The sequence below is a fragment of the Hyperolius riggenbachi genome, chromosome 8, assembly GCF_040937935.1.
Source record: "Hyperolius riggenbachi isolate aHypRig1 chromosome 8, aHypRig1.pri, whole genome shotgun sequence".
Taxonomy (NCBI): domain Eukaryota; kingdom Metazoa; phylum Chordata; class Amphibia; order Anura; family Hyperoliidae; genus Hyperolius; species Hyperolius riggenbachi.
The window spans coordinates 60,357,328-60,377,301 of NC_090653.1; the positions used below are offsets into that span (position 1 = coordinate 60,357,328).

The window sequence follows — 19,974 nt, forward strand, 5'->3', positions numbered from 1 at the left end:
GTTTTCTGGATGCTGCTAACATCCATGGTTATGCACCCGCACTACGGTAAGGTGTGCCTCTCCCCACCTTCTACTTCGACCGTGTCGATAGTATCTGCAACTGGTGTAAGGTGAATGGGCTGGTCCTCAACACCGCAAAAACTGTTGAGCTGATCATAGACTTTAGGAAACGCACCCTCACCCCACCCCCCAACCATATAGAAGGCACGGAAGTCTCACGACTCCCCTGTGCTCGTCTCCTGGGCACAACCATCTCCTACGACCTGAGGTGGAAGGTCAACACCACCTCCATCCAGAAGAAAGCCCAGCAGAGACTATTCTTCCTCCGCCAACTGAGGAAGTTCGGTATGGACCAGAAACTTCTGACAAGCTTCCACAATTGAATCTGTCCTGTGCTTTTCTATACTGGTCTGGTACGCTGGCTCCTCTGCCAGTGACAGACACAAGCTACAGAGGGTCATAAGATCAGCGGAAAGAATCATTGGAAAACCTCTCCCCCCTCTAGACCTCCTCTACAACACCAGACTCTGCTCCAGAGCTATGCGGATCGCTAACGATCCCTCACACCAAGGCTCTCGCTACTTCAGTCGCCTCCGTTCGGGTCAGAGGTATCGTTCCATCTACACCAGGACCTCAAGGCACAGGAATAGTTTCTTCCCCTCAGCAGTCGACTCAAATCACTGAACTCTCTAGACTCTCGCTCATCCACCTCCGCCACTGCACCGTCCTCCATCAGCCTGTTCTTCCCCAACTAACCAGAACCGTTCTTCCCCAACTAGCCAGAACCGTCCATTAAGCATGTCTGCACGGCAGATCTCCTTATTCACTGTGAACAAGGTTTTTCTCTGTTGTCATACTACATTATGTTTGATGTATGTTTCCTGTTATCTCTGTTGCCTGTCTTTTCCTGTACCTGCTTTGTGCCAAGCCCAATTCCGGGTACGACCAAGTCGTGCTTGGCTATAAATAAATGATTCTGATTCTGATTCTGATTCTGAATGTTGATAATCTACCCTACACCATTAAATTTTTATAAAGATTGATCAGAAAAATCTGCCACTTCCGATCAACTTTTATGGAAACAATGGGTAATCTGATCAGATTTCTCAAGCAAATAAGAAGCTTTCGGTCCTTCTGTTCAACTAATTATTTTTATCAAATTGCCATAAAATTGGATCATTTTATTGTATTGTGTGTGGCCACCTTAACCCTTTTTGGGACAGGCAGGCGTTTGCCCTTTAAAGAGGAACGGTCGCTAAAATATTAAAATTTAAAACACATTCAAATAAGAAGTAAATTTCTTCCAGAGTAAAATTAGAAATACATACATTACTTTTCTCTTATGTTGCTGCCACTTACGGTAAGTAGTAGAATTCTGATGGAACCAACAGGTTTTGGGTTAGTCCATCTCTTCATGGGGGATTCTCAGCATGGCCTTTATTCTTTATAAAGACAGTCCCTGAAAAAGATTTATACAAAGATGCTGGCCAGCCTACCTGCTAGCTGCGCACTTCTTTGGCAGTTGGATGGACCAACTGCCGTTCACTAAGTGCATTTAAAAATTAAGAAAACCCTGAGAACCCCCCATGAGAAGATGGGCTAGCCCAAAACCTGTTGGTAATGACAGATTTCTACTACTTACTGTAAGTGACAGCAACTTAGGAGAAAAGTAATTTATGGCTCATTTTACTCTGGAAGAAACGTACTTCTTATTTGTGTATGTTTACGTGTATTTTAAATTTTAAGATTTTTGCGACAGTGATCCTTTAAATACCTTGCTTATACCCAGAAATAGCCCTGATCCTCACTCACCTCATCAGTGACCTGATCCATGCGGCGTTTCAACTGCAATTCACTATCGAATCTCCCTTTACCTTCCATCGTAAGCCTAAAAGACACAAGAGACAGGTGTAAAGAGATTATAAAACAAAAAAATAGGTCAATGCAGAGCATCGATAACGATATATCCTGTTTCATCAAGTGCTGAGATAAAAATCCACTCTTGATCTAACTCACTATGACCTGTTCCCAATAGTAGAATGTTAGTAGGTTTCAGAGGCGCACATATCCTGTTCATCTTGCTGCAAGGCACTGCGCATTGACCTGAGGAGGTGGGCTAGTACCCGTCAAACGAGTTGTGATGTTGTGTTTTGAATAAATAGTACCACTGGTGTTTTCCTCATCAGGAGAGGTAAGAGATTACCTCTCATTCATATCTTAAGTATTAGAAGTTTATAAATATTGAGGAAAACTTGTGAGGATGCAACCCCCTGAAATTGAATGGTCGCAAAGCACTGGACAATTTGCACTGCAGAAAAACACCCTTAGTATAAGTAGGTAGCCAAGTATAGGTGCCCCCAGTATTGGTAGCTAGGTACAGTTGCCCCCAGTATAGGTTAGCCAGGTACAGTTGCCCCAGTATAGGTTGGCCAGGCGCTCTCTTCACTTCCTGTTTCTGCCTGGTGCTGCCCCCAAACTTCTGCCGCCTGAGGAAGTCGCCTCACTTGGCATCATGGGCAGACCGGGCCTGCCTCCATCCTTATGAGTATCCAGATAAACCTCCTTTGGAGTAATAATAATACAAATCCAGAAGAGTGATATGCAGCTTCCGTCAGGACCTGGAAAACTAAGCGGGGATGGTTAATCTCCCTTTGGCTTATACGGTGTTTGCAGGGATCTGCAACCCACTCTTGTGAGTATAGCTGTATATACTTACAACTTCCCATTTATTAATGATATTACACCATTGGGCTCCTGGTCTCTCAGTTTTCCAGGTATTCTTGAGTACAAGGTCACTACAAGGATCACCGGAACGGTATAATTTTACCGATGTTCTACTATCACCTTACCTTATCCTCAGGGGCGGTGCTAGACTTGCTGCCTGAGGGACACTTGTGAGGATGCACATTCCCCTCTCCCCTCCCCTTCCCGATTTGGAAGGATCGCACAGCACCCGACAATTTACTCACACAATAGCACACTGGCCGGCTGTGAGTCTGTGACAAACAAACTGCTCACCCTAAGCCAGTCAGCCATCCTCTATTCCTCCTCAGTCAGGATAGCAGTACCGCCTCCTCCCTTCTGCTGTGCAAGTCAAATGAAACACTGCTGATTTCATGCCTCCTCCTCACTCATTGTCAGACTCCTCACATAGCACAACAAGCTGCTTTTCCCCAATGATGACCTCTTCACCTGGCTCTCCTGCTGTTAGTGTAAACACAGTACAAAAATGCTGCCCCTGTAATCTCTGCGTCTGAGGCAAATGTTTCACCTTGCTCCATGAGAGAACCAGCCCTGCTTACCCGATGCTTTGCTGTAATGACTGAATACTGTTTTCCACCTATAATAAAGTTTGAAACATTTCTATATACAGCATTTTTGCTGCTTTTGTGTATTACAGAATGAGCTGCCAGTGGGTTGCAGACTGTGGTTTATGCACGTCTCCTGCTGTGTTTATAATAAGCAGGCAGGAAAAGGCTCATGTTGTTTTTAAAGATAACACAGCTGTAATTCTAATAATCACTGTTTATCTCCAGACTCACTTAAACAGGTAAGTCAGCCAAAACGGACAGAGAGCCTTTAAAATTTCTGCAATTAATAACCTGAGGCGTAGGGATCATCAATGATATGCAAATATGTACCAGTTTATGCAAATATATGTACATTTTTATGCAAATATAAGCAGCTTGAAAATGGACAAATCAGCTTAAACCTGGGTGGGACTTGTTTGGTTCATTTTCAAGCTGCATATATTTGCATACAAATGTACATACATTTCTATAAACTCAGAAATGTTTGCATATCATTGATCATCCCTACTGAGGAGGCTGCGTTTGACTGGTCCCCTTCTAAACCTCTTAAAAGTTGCAGATCATTATTGTCAGCTCTCTCGCATATGACCAGCTATGTGAGGATCTCTGTGTATTGGCTGCTTTTCGCATGCACATAAAATCAAGATAGGCATGCAAATAGTAGCCAATAGGTATAAACAGGGCCGCCATCAGAAATTTTGGGGCCCCTCACAAATCATCAGTCCGGGCCCCCCCCCCCCCCCCCCACCAAACTGAGAAATGTGCGTAGCCATTACATGTTGGCAGAGCTAGTTGGAGGCTTGCTGTCCACAAATTAATCACGAATAACCACAGTGGATACTCGTGATTCAAGTTAGCTCTAATTGCCACAGCTAAGCGGCTAGATGCGGCGGGGTTAATTACCCAGACCGCCGTTCTCCGCCCAGCGTTTCAACGAGGTGCAAGTTTCTGAATGGACGCGTTGCAAGCCTCGATATCGAGCACTTCCTCCTTCAAGCCGGAAGGAGGAAGTGCTCCATCATTTTTTTAGAACCTCCCAGTTTTATTTTCTGTTTAAAAAAGCTAAAAAAGTAGGTTTAATGCTATTGTCTCATATGGTAATGATTCAGCTTTTCCCTTAGTCTCGCAGTTAGCAATCATGTGACCCCCAACAAGACAAATTCAGCAATCATGAGGCCCCCAACAAGACAAATTCAGCAATCATGAGGCCCCCAACAAGACAAATTCAGCAATCATGAGGCCCCCAACAAGACAAATTCAGCAGTCATGAGGCACATAAATAGACAGTATTTCACACAAATAGGCAGAATGCCCCCTTATTATGGTAGACACCTCTCACCTGGATTCTGACAGGGACCCCCAGGTTAGGTAGTGAGTGACATGGAGCCCTTTTAGGTAGTGAGTGAGTGACAGGGAGCCCCTTTAGGGAGTGAGTGAGTGAGTGACAGGGAGCCCCTTTAGCTAGTGAGTGAGTGACAGGGAGGCCCTTTAGCTAGTGAGTGAGTGACAGGGAGCCCCTTTAGCTAGTGAGTGAGTGACAGGGAGCCCCTTTAGCTAGTGAGTGAGTGACAGGGAGGCCCTTTAGCAAGTGAGTGAGTGACAGGGAGCCCCTTTAGCTAGTGAGTGAGTGACAGGGAGCCCCTTTAGCTAGTGAGTGAGTGACAGGGAGCCCCTTTAGCTAGTGAGTGAGTGACAGGGAGCCCCTTTAGCTAGTGAGTGAGTGACAGGGAGCCCCTTTAGCTAGTGAGTGAGTGACAGGGAGCCCCTTTAGCTAGTGAGTGAGTGACAGGGAGCCCCTTTAGCTAGTGAGTGAGTGACAGGGAGCCCCTTTAGCTAGTGAGTGAGTGACAGGGAGCACCTTTAGCTAGTGAGTGAGTGACAGGGAGCACCTTTAGCTAGTGAGTGAGTGACAGGGAGCCCCTTTATCTAGTGAGTGAGTGACAGGGAGGCCCTTTAGCTAGTGAGTGAGTGACAGGGAGGCCCTTTAGCTAGTGAGTGAGTGACAGGGAGCCCCTTTAGCTAGTGAGTGAGTGACAGGGAGCCCCTTTAGCTAGTGAGTGAGTGACAGGGAGCCCCTTTAGCTAGTGAGTGAGTGACAGGGAGCCCCTTTAGCTAGTGAGTGAGTGACAGGGAGCCCCTTTAGCTAGTGAGTGAGTGACAGGGAGCCCCTTTAGCTAGTGAGTGAGTGACAGGGAGGCCCTTTAGCTAGTGAGTGAGTGACAGGGAGCCCCTTTAGCTAGTGAGTGAGTGACAGGGAGCCCCTTTAGCTAGTGAGTGAGTGACAGGGAGGCCCTTTAGCTAGTGAGTGAGTGACTGGGAGCCCCTTTAGCTAGTGAGTGAGTGACAGGGAGCCCCTTTAGCTAGTGAGTGAGTGACAGGGAGGCCCTTTAGCTAGTGAGTGAGTGACAGGGAGGCCCTTTAGCTAGTGAGTGAGTGACAGGGAGCCCCATTAGGCAGTGAGTGAGTGACAGGGAGGCCCTTTAGCTAGGGAGTGAGTGACAGGGAGGCCCTTTAGCTAGTGAGTGAGTGACAGGGAGGCCCCCCCAGCCGCCGCCGCTGCTTCCCCTACCTTGCCAGGCTGCCAGCAGCGTCAGACCTCAAGATCAGCGGCGACCCGACCAGTAAGAGCGGGCGCTGGACGCACCCGCTCTATATGCGGAAGTGACGTCACTTCCGCATATCAGTGCGGGCGCTGGGTCCTAGCGCCCGCACTATTGTCGCCGCCTGATCGGGGTCTGACGCGGCGGCGGAGGCGGCGGCTAGAGGGATGGAGGGAGGGAGCAGCGGCCAGGGGAGGTTGAGCGGCGGTCGGGCGGCACCCGCTAGGGCCGCGGCGGGGATGGGGCCCCCCTGCAGGCCCGGGCCCGTGACGGGAGTCACGGATGTCCCCCCCTGATGGCGGGCCTGGGTGTAAAATAGGAAGGAAAAAACCTTTTGAGATAAGCTATGGAAGGGGTATGGCCTGATTGAATACAAATATACATTTCTTATAAAAATACAAAACTATATTAAACACTTGCATGAAAATATTCATAAAAACATATATGACAACAGATGTCCTCCAAATCCTCCACCGCCCCCAAACCCACCAACCCCAAATCCCTCTATCCACTAAGCCTATATATATAATCTACAGACCATGTGCACATGGACCAATCACATTAGGGCTGCGCAGCAAAAGGTTTAAAATAGCAGCGCCAAAACCAAAAAAGATAGAAAATAAAATGGTAAATTTATTTCCTATAAAATGTTTAGAAATTACCAGAATAAAAATGAATACAGTCCTGGATAAAAGTTTTGAGACTGTCAAAAATATTGGACATTAGAAAAGTTGGTGCTTAAAGTGAACCTGCAGACTAAAAATCGACTCAGCAGAACTGAAAAGGCTTTATGTTTATTTAACCGTTTCACAGCATCAGAACTTTGTTTCTCTTATACAAGCCTCACTTTTAGCTGCACAGAAGAAAACTGCCCGGGCTTTTTTCCCCTGATGCTGTGCAAAGCATGATGGGATTTCTGATGTTGTTGTTCTCGTTATGCTGTTTTGGTGCAATTTTTTTTCTTTTACATTTTGAATTTGACATTTGAAGCCTACCGTGTGCAGCTGGGAGGGGTAATCAGGACACAGGACAGTTGGAACTGTGTCTCCTGCTCCTTGTCATCTCCTTTCAACCAAAAAGATGGCTGCCCCATGACAAAGATGGCAGCCCCCATGAATCACAAACATTTGCCTGTTCTTTTAAAACGGGGTGGGTAAAAGATTATATTAACTATCTATTCGAATTAACATAACTAATGTAACTTAATGACAGTATGTTTGTTTAGGCTGAAGTTCCCCTTTAAGTTTTTATAATAGCAATTTGCATATACTCCAGAATGTAATGCTGGATACGCACGGTGCGTTCGCAGACTCGATTTCCCGCTCGATTCCCGTCGATTCGTTTATTTCCAAAATGTCCGATTTGGATTTCGATGGATCGTTGGGTCGATTTGGCATACTTTGCATGCGAATCGACCTAACGATCCATCGAAATCCAAATCGGACATGTTGGAAATAAACGAATCGACAGGAATGGAGCGGGAAATCGAGTGCGCAAACGCACCGTGTGTATTCAGCATTATGAAGAGTGTTCAGATGAATTGCATAGTCCTTCTTTGCCATGGAAATCAACTGAATCCCAAATAAACCTTTGATCATTGATCTTCCATTGTTAACCATGGTGACCAGCAAAGAAACGCGTGCAGTCATTATTGCGTTGCATAAAAATGGGGACAGATTGATCTTCTGCAGAAAGTATGGTGAATGGACTGCTGAGGACTGGGGCAAAGTCATATTTTCCGATGAAGCCCCTTTCCGATTGTTTGGGGCATCTGGAACAATGCATTTTCCAGCACAATGGAGCACTGTGGCATAAGGCAAAAGTGATAACTAAGTGGCTCGGGGTCCAAAACGTTGAAATTTTGGGTCCATGGCCTGGAAACTCCCAGATCTTAATCCCATTGAGAACTTGTGGTCATTCCTCAAGAGGTGGATGGACAAACAAAAAACAACTAATTCTGAGAAACTCAGAGGCCTGGTGCACTGCACACCAAAAACCGCTAGCAGATCCGCAAAATGCTAGCAGATTTTGAAACGCTTTTTCTTCTTTTTCTGTAGCGTTTCAGCTAGCGTTTTGCGGTTTTGTGTTGCGGTTTTGGTGTAGTAGATTTCATGTATTGTTACAGTAAAGCTGTTACTGAACAGCTACTGTAACAAAAACGCCTGGCAAACCGCTCTGAAGTGCCGTTTTTCAGAGCGGTTTGCATTTTTCCTATACTTAACATTGAGGCAGAAACGCCTCCGCAATCCAAAATCTGCAGCAGCCCGGGAGTATGCGTTTCTGCAAAACGCCTCCCGCTCTGGTGTGCACCAGCCCATTGAAATACATTACCCTAGCGGATCCGCACCCGCAAGCAGATCGCAAACCGCAGCGGAAACGCTCCGGTGTGCACTAGGCCAAAGAAGTGATTATGAAAGAATGGGTTGCTATCAGTCAGGTTTTGGCCCAGAAGTTGATTGAGAGCATGCCCAATCGAATTGCAGAGGTCCTGAAAAAAAAGGGCCAACACTGCAAATACTGACTCATACTGACTTTGCATAAATCTCATGTAATTGTCAATAAAAGCTTTTAAAACGTATGAAGTGCTTATAATTATATTTCAGTACATCACATAAACAACTGAAACAAAGATCTAAAAGCAGTTTATCAGCAAACATTGTGAAAACTAATATTTTTGACAGTCTCAAAACTTTTGGCCAGGGCTGTACAATAAAAATGGAATAGGTGGTGCACTGCTCTAAAGGTAAGTGTACAATGCATGATATTTTTAGGTGTTCAGATAAAAAAAAGACGAAGAGGAGGTGACTATAAACCTTAAAAGGGAAACACAGAGACAATAGCTATCATTCATAAAAGTGTGTTCGGTAAAAAAAAATCCAGACGGGAAAATACTGCATTCGGTATTTTAGACTTCTGTGTGCTCATTCATAAAAATGTTTACAGTTGCGATAGCAGTGCGGTATTTTCCCGAACTAGGCTGGCGGTAGGCTGGCGGAAACACGAGAAGCTGCCTGAGTTGTTAAATTTTCTCCTCCAGAGACAGCGTTACAATAGAAGAGACAGCCCCAGCATCCCTTTAGATGTGTATTTTTTTAAAACTACCTCTGTTTGCCATGAATCTCCACTGAATCTGTTTATTAGTCTTTCTAAACAATCTATTTAATTGCCACAGCTTAGAAGAACGTCAAGAAATGTTACACGTGCAGGCTTTCTGATGTGCAATATATCCGAAAACAGGTACCCAAGGGGTTAAAAAACACAGCCTGGGTATCCTGGGATGCCTTTTTTGCTCTGCTCTCACTGCTGCTGCCTGGGAGGTCTGTCTCCATTAACTTAACTGTCATCCGCATGCTTATCGCCTCTTCCAAGGCAGCGGTATTCTCTGTCCTGATTCCGCCTGCTCTAATCTTTATGAATTGACATATGGTGATGTGTGTTGAGATAATCACCGCACAAGGCAGTAATTTATCGCTCTGCTCGGGAATGTCAGCTTTTCATGCGGAAACTGCTTTTATGAATAGACATTTTGCTAAGTGTTCGGTAAAGTCAGCTGTTTTCAGCATTTCTGCATGCGGGAATGCTTTATGAATGATAGCCAGTGGGGGTCCAAATAGTGAAATATGTCACCAAAAACGAAGGTGAATTAAAAATTTCTCATCAAGCAGGTGGAGACCAACCACCTCAAGCAGGTGGAGACCAACCACCTCAAGCAGGTGGAGACCAACCACATCAAGCAGGTGGAGACTAACAACATCAAGCAGACCAATCGCATCAAGCAGGTGGAGTCAACCACATCAAGCACATGGAGACCAATCGCATCAAGCAGGTGGAGACCAACCTCATCAAGCAGGTGGAGACCAATCACATCAAGCAGGTGGAGACCAATCGCATCAAGCAGGTGGAGACCAACCACATCAAGCAGGTGGAGACCAACCACATCAAGCAGGTGGAGACCAACCACATCAAGCAGGTGGAGACCAATCACATCAAGCAGGTGGAGACCAATCACATCAAGCAGGTGGAGACCAACCACATCAAGCAGGTGGAGACCAACCACATCAAGCAGGTGGAGACCAATCACATCAAGCAGGTGGAGACCAATCACATCAAGCAGGTGTAGACCAACCACATCAAGCAGGTGGAGACCAATCACATCAAGCAGGTGGAGACCAACCACATCAAGCAGGTGGAGACCAATCGCATCAAGCAGGTGGAGATCAACCTCATCAAGCAGGTGGAGACCAACCTCATCAAGCAGGTGGAGACCAATCGGATCAAGCAGGTGGAGACCAATCGCATCAAGCAGGTGGAGACCAACCTCATCAAGCAGGTGGAGACCAATCGCATCAAGCAGGTGGAGACCAATCGCATCAAGCAGGTGGATCGCATCAAACAGGTGGAGACCAACCACATCAAGCAGGTGGAGACCAATCACATCAAGCAGGTGGAGACCAACCACATCAAGCAGGTGGAGCCCAACCACATCAAGCAGGTGGAGACCAATCACATCAAGCAGGTGGAGACCAACCACATCAAGCAGGTGGAGACCAACCACATCAAGCAGGTGGAAACCAATTGTATCAAGCAGGTGGAGACCAACCACATCAAGCAGGTGGAAACCAATTGTATCAAGCAGGTGGAGACCAACCACATCAAGCAGGTGGAGAGTGTCAACCCCAGTGGTGGCGCCAGGGGGGTGCTTTGGGTGCTGAAGCACCCCCTAAAATTCTTCAAGCACCCCTAAAGCACCCCCCAGCGTGAACTGACTTTCGGCATCTAATAGACGTCGTGTCAGTTCACCAGCAGCAGCAGCCCACAGCTCCGGCAGCGGCAGAGCGGGGCTACAGTAAAATGGCGTCCGAAGCCCTGCTCTGGAGACTTGCAGTGCAGGGCTTCAGGCGCCATTTTCCTGTAGCCTGCTCTCAGCGCAGGAGTTTCAGTTGCTGGCTGGCAGATGATCGTGGGAGCTGCGCGTCGGACGGAGGCCAGGACAGGAGGTCTTCAGCAGGTGAGTAAATGGTTTTTTTTTTATCTATTAACAGATGTATTTTCTGTGTAAGTTTGCCACATATGATTGAAGTGTTTTCTGATCAAGTCTGCCACATATGATTGAAGTGTTTTCTGGTTAAATCTGCCACATGATTGAAGTGTTTTCTGATCAAGTCTGCTGACGTGATTGAATGTATTTTCTGGTCAAATCTGCCAACGTGATTGAACGTATTTTCTGGTCCAATCTGCCGACATGATTGAACGTATTTTCTGGTCAAATCTGCCACATGGTTGAACGTATTTTCTGGGCAAATCTGCCGACATGATTGAACGTATTTTCTGGGCAAATCTGCTCACATTACGTGTATTTTCTTGAGAAAACCTGCACAATTATGTGAATTTTTGGGGGGAAAGGGTCACCAAAACTTGGGACCACTGTCTGTGCGTTGCACTTTCAAAGGGAACCCGAGGTGAGAATAATATTGAGGCTGCCATATTTATCTCCTTTTAAGCAATACCAGTTGCCTGGCTGCCGTGTTGGTCCTCTGCCTCTAATTCTTTCAACCATAGACCCTGAACAAGCATGCAGCAGGTCAGGGGTTTCTGACAATATTGTCAGAAACTGACAAGATTAGCTGCATGGTTGTTTCTGGTGTAATTCAGTTCACTACTGCAACCAAATAGATCAGCAGGGCTGCCAGGCAACTAGTATTGTTTAAAAGGAAATAAATATGGCAGCCTCCATATCACTCTCACCTTATCACGATCTGTTCCTGCTGGTGACGTTTGTGAACTGTATGGACTTCCTCTGTTCACCAGCAGATGTCCCCTCTCATTTCAAGAACATTGTACATTCCTCCTGAAGTTCCCTCTGCCCACCAGCAGAGGTCTCTGTATTCAAGAACTGTGTCTCTGCAGCCTTGGAAGAGGTCACATGACCATCCTGCAGAATATAAAAGTCCTGCTACAACAGAACACTGTTGCTAGTTCATTGGTGATGATAGCCTAGAGCCTGTGTTCTGGTCCTTTCCCTGTTACCTGATTCCTGTTATCTGTAACCTGTCTGCCTGTTACCTGATTGTTTGATTCCCTGGTTTATGATATTGGCTTTGTCTGACTATTCTTCTGCTCACTGATTGTATTGCTTGATGTCCTGGTATCTGATCTCGGCTTGTTGACTAAATATTGCCTGCTGCATATGTCCTGCGCTTGGTTGTATATTATCCTGTGTATATATTAGTTAGTTAGCTTAGTTAGACAGGGTTCGGGGTTCACTGTGTGCACACTGTATATATTATTATTGGTTTGTGTATGTCTGATCGCAAGACAATTGCCTGCAATCATATTGCTAGTTGTACAATTCATTTGTATTTATGTTCATGCACCAATTGCAGCATCACTTGTGTATATATCCTGTCCTCGTAAATAAATCATTACTTTATTTCACATTTACCCTGGTTTTGGTCTTCAGTATTTCCACATTAAGTGACATTCTGCATTCAGTGCAAATCTGTGTGCACTGCTCGTTACAGAATGAACTAGCCAAAACAGTCACTAGGAAATACTGAAGGTTCATTTGTTCCAGCCATGGGGTTAAACTGGACTCCGCAGGACATAGATTACTTTGCCATATTTGCAGAGGAGGATAGAAAACACTGTTATAAAGAGTTTTTAGATTACTCTTATGATGAATTGCAGCAATTAATTTCACAAATTAATTATTTTGTGCAGCAAAATATTTTTTCAGTGTCTGATGTACAAGCCCTGCTGCAAATTCTGCAAAGTCTCTTGGTAGCTAAAAATCCAGCTACAACAACCTATTATCAGCCTAATCAACAGATTAAGCCAATTAACCCTTTAAGCTATGTTCAGAGTAATCTATCTGCTCCCATTAAAAGTGACTGGGACCCTCCGTTTGGAAAATGGGAGATTGAGTGTCTGTTTAATGATTTGAATGATGATTGGAGGTCTTTTATTAGCTATTATGCTCAAAAAGATGAACAATTTGTTTCCGCATGTATAAAATCTGCAAAAACTTTGGTTGATTTGGGTGTGTGCATGCAAAGGTCTGTTTCTCCTTTAATTGATGCATGGGAGAGAGTTCTGTCCACCTACTTTCCTTCTGCTAATATTTCTAATGACCAGCTCACACAGTGCTCAGTGGCTAAACCTGCTTCTAATCACAAGTCAGTTCCCCTTCAGACTGCAAAAAGATCTACACCTTGGTTAAAGCAGTATCCAGTTACATACCAAGAGCCTGTTCTCGCTTTGAGAACTGTCAAGAAAGCAAAGCATAAACGGAAATACTTCCCAACTTCATCTATTCACCATTCTCTACCTGTTGCACCAGATCCAGGTGGAATCACCTTACAAACTTTGACACCAAAGCCTGCAGACTCTTGCACCCAGCCACCTGCAGACTCTTGCACCCAGCCACCTGCAGACTCTTGCACCCAGCCACCTGCAGACTCTTGCACCCAGCCACCTGCAGACTCTTGCACCCAGCCGCCTGCAGACTCTTGCTTCCAGCCGTCTGCAGAACCTCTCGTCCAGCCTGCTGCAGAACCTCTCGTCCAGCCTGCTGCAGAACCTCTCGTCCAGCCTGCTGCAGAACCTCTCGTCCAGCCTGCTGCAGAACCTCTCGTCCAGCCTGCTGCAGAACCTCTCGTCCAGCCTGCTGCAGAACCTCTCATCCAGCCTCCTGCAGACTGTTGCACCCAGCCTCCTGATGAACTTTGCATACAGCCATCTGCAGAACCTTGTCTCCAGCTTCCTGCAGACTCTTGTTTCCAGCCGCCTGCAGACTCTTGCTTCCAGCCGCCTGCAGACTCTTGCTTCCAGCCGTCTGCAGAAACTCTCATCCAGCCGTCTGCAGAAACTCTCACCTAGCCGTCTGCAGAAACTCTCATCCAGCCGCCTGCAGCACCTCTCATCCAGCCGCTTGCAGAACCTCTCATCCAGCCTCCTGCAGACTGTTGCACCCAGCCGCCTGATGAACTTTGCATACAGCCATCTGCAGAACCTTGTCTCCAGCTGCCTGCAGACTCTTGCATCCTGCCAGCAGAACTTTGCATCCAGCTTGCAGAAACCTGTATTCAGCTCACAGTCTTCTTACTTTCGGCACAGCAGTGGTTAACTTCATCTCTTCCTGCCAGATCTTTGCAAACTACAATTTCTGACATGTCTACACAGCCTACAGCTCCTGCCAAGTCTGCAAGGGACAGCACTTCGCTCCAGCCACTGCCAACCAGTTTACCAGCCTGTCCAGGTGCATCTTTGCCAACCAGTCCAGCTGCATCTCTGTCACCAGGTCCAGCAGAAAGTTTGCTATCCTGCCCAGCTACATCTTTACCATCTTGTGCAGCTGCATCTTTGCCAACCTGTCCAGCAGTAAGTTTGCCAGCCCGTCCAGCTGCATCTCTGCCCTCCTGTCCAGCTGCATCTCAGCCATCCTGTCCAGCTGCATCTCTGCCAACAGGTACAGCGGAAGTTTTGCTTCAGCCCGCACAGACTTTGCTTCAGCCCGCACAGACTTTGCTCCAGCCCGCACAGACTTTGCTCCAGCCCGCACAGGTTTTGCTCCAGCCTGCACAGGATATGTTTCAGCTTGCACAGACTGTATTGGGGTGTCTACCAACGGTCCAGCCAGGTGCTCAGCCAACGGCCCAGCAAGGTGCTCAGCCAACGGCCCAGCCAAGCGCTCAGCTAATGGTCCAGACCCCTGAAGCCAGCCAGCCTGTTGCCACCCTGCCTGAAGCCAGCCAGCCTGTTGCCACCCTGCCTGAAGCCAGCCAGCCTGTTGCCACCCTGCCTGAAGCCAGCCAGCCTGTTGCCACCCTGCCTGAAGCCAGCCAGCCTGTTGCCACCCTGCCTGAAGCCAGCCAGCCTGTTGCCACCCTGCCTGAAGCTAGCCAGCCTGTTGCCACCCTGCCTGAAGCTAGCCAGCCTGTTGCCACCCTGCCTGAAGCTAGCCAGCCTGTTGCCACCCTGCCTGAAGCTAGCCAGCCTGTTGCTACCTTGTTTGATGCCCACCCTCAGACTTTTGTTGTTCCTCAGCTCCTACAGACTTCTGACAACAAAGCCCAGTTTTGCAGACCTGACCTCTGCTAAAGCCAAATCGGTTGTCCTGGTGGAGGTATACTATTGAACTGTTTGGCTGGAGACTTGTTTACATGCTGTCCTTCCTGCTGGTGTCTAGTCCACTGCCCTGCTTGATGACATCTGCTTCCTGGTTCTGCCTGCTGCCTTTCCTGATATCTGGTTCCTGGTTCCGCCTGCTGCCGTTCCTAGGGTTGCCACCCGGCCGGTATTCCCCCGGTACAGCCGTAAAATTAATCAAAAAGCCTCTGCCGGTAAAAACATTTTTCCGGCAATGTATCCAGCCAGTAATTTGGACTGTTCCAGGAGAGCAGAGGGGGAGACGCCTGGTCTGTTACAATAATACTTCTAACAACTGAGAGGAGGCTACAGGCTGTTCTCCCCCTCCCTCCTGTTTAATGTGCAGCTCCCCGTGACGGCCGACTGCAGAGCTGAGTACACTGATACACAGTGTGGAGGAGAGGAATGTCCTGCTCCTCCCCCTCCCCGAGACTTCAGAGGGCCAGAGAGAAGGAGAGACATACACGTGCAGCTGCAGCTAGGACAGGAGATGCTGCTACTTGGAGAGGTGCTGTCACTGCTGTGTGTGTCTCTGGGATCTGTGTGTGTGTGTGTGTCTCTGGGATCTGTGTGTGTGTGTGGGTGTGTGTGTGTGTGTCTCTGGGATCTGTGTGTGTGTGTCTGTCTGTGTGTGTGTGTGTGTGTGTGTCTGGGATGTGTGTGTGTGTGTGTGTGTGTGTGTGTCTCTGGGATCTGTGTGTGTGTGTGTGTGTGTGTGTGTGTGTGTGTGTGTGTGTGTGTGTGTGTGTGTGTGTGTGTGTGTGTGTGTGTCTCTGGGATCTGTGTGTGTGTGTCTGTGTGTGTCTGTGTCTGTGTGTCTGTCTGTGTGTGTGTGTGTGTGTCTGGGATCTGTGTGTGTGTGTGTGTGTGTGTGTGTGTCTCTGGGATCTGTGTGTGTGTGTGTGTCTCTGGGATCTGTGTGTGTGTGTGTGTGTGTGTCTCTGGGATCTGTGTGTGTGTGTCTGTGTGTCTGTCTGTGTGTGTGTGTGTGTGTGTGTGTGTCTCTGGGATCTGTGTGTGTGTGTGTGTGTGTGTCTCTGGGATCTGTGTGTGTGTGTGTGTGTGTGTGTGTGTGTGTCTGGGATCTGTGTGTGTGTGTCTGTGTGTGTCTGTGTCTGTGTGTCTGTCTGTGTGTGTGTGTGTGTGTGTGTGTGTGTCTCTGGGATCTGTGTGTGTGTGTGTGTGTGTGTGTGTGTGTGTGTCTCTGGGATCTGTGTGTGTGTGTGTGTGTGTCTCTGGGATCTGTGTGTGTGTGTGTGTGTCTCTGGGATCTGTGTGTGTGTGTGTGTGTGTGTGTGTCTCTGGGATCTGTGTGTCTGTGTCTGTGTGTCTGTCTGTGTGTGTGTGTGTGTCTCTGGGATCTGTGTGTGTGTGTGTGTGTGTGTGTCTCTGGGATGTGTGTGTTTGTCTCTGGGATGTGTGTGTGTGTGTGTGTGTGTCTCTGGGATGTGTGTGTGTGTGTGTGTGTGTGTGTGTGTGTGTCTCTGGGATGTGTGTGTGTGTGTGTGTGTGTTGTGATCTGCGTGCGTGTATAGTGTATGTATGTATGTATGTATGTATGAAGAGTTTGTGTGTGTGTGTGTATATACAGCATGTGTATGTATGTGTGTATGTATGTATGTATGTATGTATGTATATATACACAGACCGTGTGTGTGATGTGATCTGCGCATGTGTGTATATGTAGAGAATGTGTGTATGTATATAGAGCATGTGTGTATTTATATAGTGTGTGTGTATGTATGTATGTACATAGAGCATGTGGGTGTATGTATATAGTGCATGTGTATGTATTGAGAGAATGTTTCTGTTATGAATAACTGCATCCCCCCCCTTCAGTGTAACACCCCCTCCCTTACCCCCATAGCAAGCATGGGCAATACACCTCCACGCTCCCTCTAGGTTCGTTGTCCTGCCATACCCCCCCCCCCCCCCCACCTGTCCCTGACAGACCTGACCCCCCCTTCTCTTAACCGCTTAAAGGAGTACTGTAGGGGGCAATAGGGAAAATGAGTTAGACTTACCTGGAGCGTCTAATGGTCCCCCGCAGACGTCCTGTGCCCACACAGCCACTCACCGATGCTCCAGTCCCTGCCACCGGTTACTTCCCGGAATTTACCACTGCGCCTGCACGACCTTCTCCACGCTGACATCATGGGAGCGTACTGCGCAAGCACAGTATGGCCTGCGCCTACGCAGTACACTCCGGAGACATCAGTGGGAGTGAAGAGAAGGCCTGGCAGGCGCAGTGGTTTTCCGACTTGAAAGTTCCGGAAGTGAACCGGCGGGGACCGGAGCATCGGTGAGTGGCTACGCGTGCACAGGACATCTGTGGGGGACCATTAAAAGCCCCGGGTAAGTTCAACTCTTTTTTCCTCTTTGCTCCCCACAGTAATCACAGGCTTACATCCCCCTAGTGACCAGGCTATTTTTTACAACTCAGGCCACCGCAGCTTGCTGCAGGGCCATACAACTTAGCACACAATTGAATCTTGCCCCCCTTTTGTTGCCACCAACAGAGCGTTCTGTTGGTGGCATCTGATTGTTACTGAGATTTATTTTTTGTAATTAGTTTTATTTTTTTTATTTTTTAATAAAATCACATATTTTATTTAAATAATTCTGCTACCCTCCCTACCCCCGGAGAGCCAATCAGAGCTGATCACCTCTCATAGGCATCAGCCTATGAGAGGGATCTTCTTGTGGCACGCTCGAGGGGACAGCTCAGTAACAGAGCTGTCCCCCATACAGCGCTGCAGTAGATCGCAGGGCTGTACATGTAAATAAACTATTTTTTTTTTATGTGTAACAGCCTGCCGCCCACGATCGTACGCAAGCAGGCTGGTCTCGGAACTCCGCTCCATCATTCAGCGTAATCTCCTCCCCCAGGGCTTGATGCCAATCGGCATTAGGCGGTCCTGGGGGGCCACCTTGCAACCGCCCACCGGCGTTAGGCGGTCACAAGGAGGTTAAAGTATACCTGAAATGTTATTATTGGGTGTATTTATACTTACCTGGGGCACTTTCCAGCCTCATGAGGTGTGTGGACTTCCTTGCAGCCTTTCTGTTCACTTGATATTCTCCCCCCCCCCCCCCCCCGGTAATCTGAACAATCACGGCCAGCCATGCGCTTCTGCATATATGTGGCCCGGCCGCTACTGCACAGGTGCGGAATGCTCTCCGCTACGGGAGCACTACAGGAGTAGACGCATGACACAGAAGAACGCGGCCAGCCAGATATTACCAGGGGGAGCATATCAAGTAAATGAAGCAGCTGGCGAGGGAGCCCAGGCACCTCATAGGACTGGAGGAAGCTCCCCAGGTAAGTATAAATACACCTATTAAAGGGAACATAAACTGAGAGGGATATAGATGTTTCATTTTAAACAATACCAGTTGACTGGCAGTCCTGCAGATCTCTTTGGCTGCAGTAGTGGCTGAATCACACCCTGAAACAAGCATGCAGCTAATCCAGCCTGACTTCAGTCAGAGCACCTGATCTGCATGCTTGTTCAGGGGCTGAGGCTAAAAGTATTAGAGACACAGGATCAGCAGGAGAGTCAAGCAACTGGTATTATTTTAAAAGGAAAAAGCCATATCATTCTCACTTTAGGTTCTCTTTAATACTGCCTCTAAGAGACCCAGAGCGAGCCTAATGCTAGGTACATACTATACAATTTTCTGACTTTTTTACTGTCAGATTGACTATTTCCGATCTGATTTCCATTTTCCATAGAAGTGAACAGAAAGTCAATCAGAAAATCGATCAGAAATCAGATTGGACCTGTTGGAAATAGTCAGAAAATTGTATAGGGTGTACCTAGCATTAAGGGTCAACTGACCTGAGCGCGGGATAAGGAGGCTGCCATATTGATTTCCTTTTAAACAAAGCCAGTTGCCTGGCTCTCCAGCTGAGCTTTCTGGCATTAGTATGTCTGCATCAAACACCCGAAAAAATCAGGCAGCTAATCTTGTCAGATTTTAAGTCAGAAAAATCTGATCTGCATGCTTGTTCAGGGGCTATGGCTAGAGGCAGAGAATCAGCAGGGCTGCCAGGAAATTTGCATTTGTAAATAAATTATGGCAGCCTCCATATCCCTCTCAGGTCAGTTGTCCTGTAAAAAGTCCGTGACAAACCACTCCCACTTTTAGACCACACCCCCAGGCCACACCCACAAGCCGGTATTTTTTTACCCTAAAGGTGGCAACCCTAGCCGTTCCTGATGACATCTGATTCCTGGTCCTTCCTGATGTTCTTCAGACTGCTGTGTATCTTGCCTTGTAGCCTGACGGTCTCCAGTCCGCTGTCTGCCTTTTCGCCCAATGTTTCTTGGGACCCAGGTGGATGTGAATTGGTAGTCTGGTGGAGCGTCCTGAGGCCGCTCCTCAAGGGGGGGGTACTATCACGATCTGTTCCTGCTGGTGACGTTTGTGAACTGTATGGACTTCCTCTGTTCACCAGCAGATGTCCCCTCTCATTTCAAGAACATTGTACATTCCTCCTGAAGTTCCCTCTGCCCACCAGCAGAGGTCTCTGTATTCAAGAACTGTGTCTCTGCAGCCTTGGAAGAGGTCACATGACCATCCTGCAGAATATAAAAGTCCTGCTACAACAGAACACTGTTGCTAGTTCATTGGTGATGATAGCCTAGAGCCTGTGTTCTGGTCCTTTCCCTGTTACCTGATTCCTGTTATCTGTAACCTGTCTGCCTGTTACCTGATTGTTTGATTCCCTGGTTTATGATATTGGCTTTGTCTGACTATTCTTCTGCTCACTGATTGTATTGCTTGATGTCCTGGTATCTGATCTCGGCTTGTTGACTAACCTATTGCCTGCTGCATATGTCCTGCGCTTGGTTGTATATTATCCTGTGTATATATTAGTTAGTTAGCTTAGTTAGACAGGGTTCGGGGTT

The 19,974-nt window shown here is 47.4% G+C and overlaps 1 long non-coding RNA gene across 1 annotated transcript in view; it reads right to left on the reverse strand.

The window, feature by feature from the left end:
- The window catches only part of LOC137528176 (uncharacterized), a 29,321-nt gene extending 14,030 nt beyond the window's left edge, over positions 1-15,291 (reverse strand). The window contains exons 1-2 of the long non-coding RNA XR_011023308.1: positions 15,002-15,291; positions 1,813-1,888 (exon numbers count right to left, since the gene is read on the reverse strand). This is a non-coding gene — a long non-coding RNA (uncharacterized lncRNA). The remainder of the gene's footprint in view (positions 1-1,812; positions 1,889-15,001) is intronic.
- Positions 15,292-19,974: the final 4,683 nt, after the last annotated feature.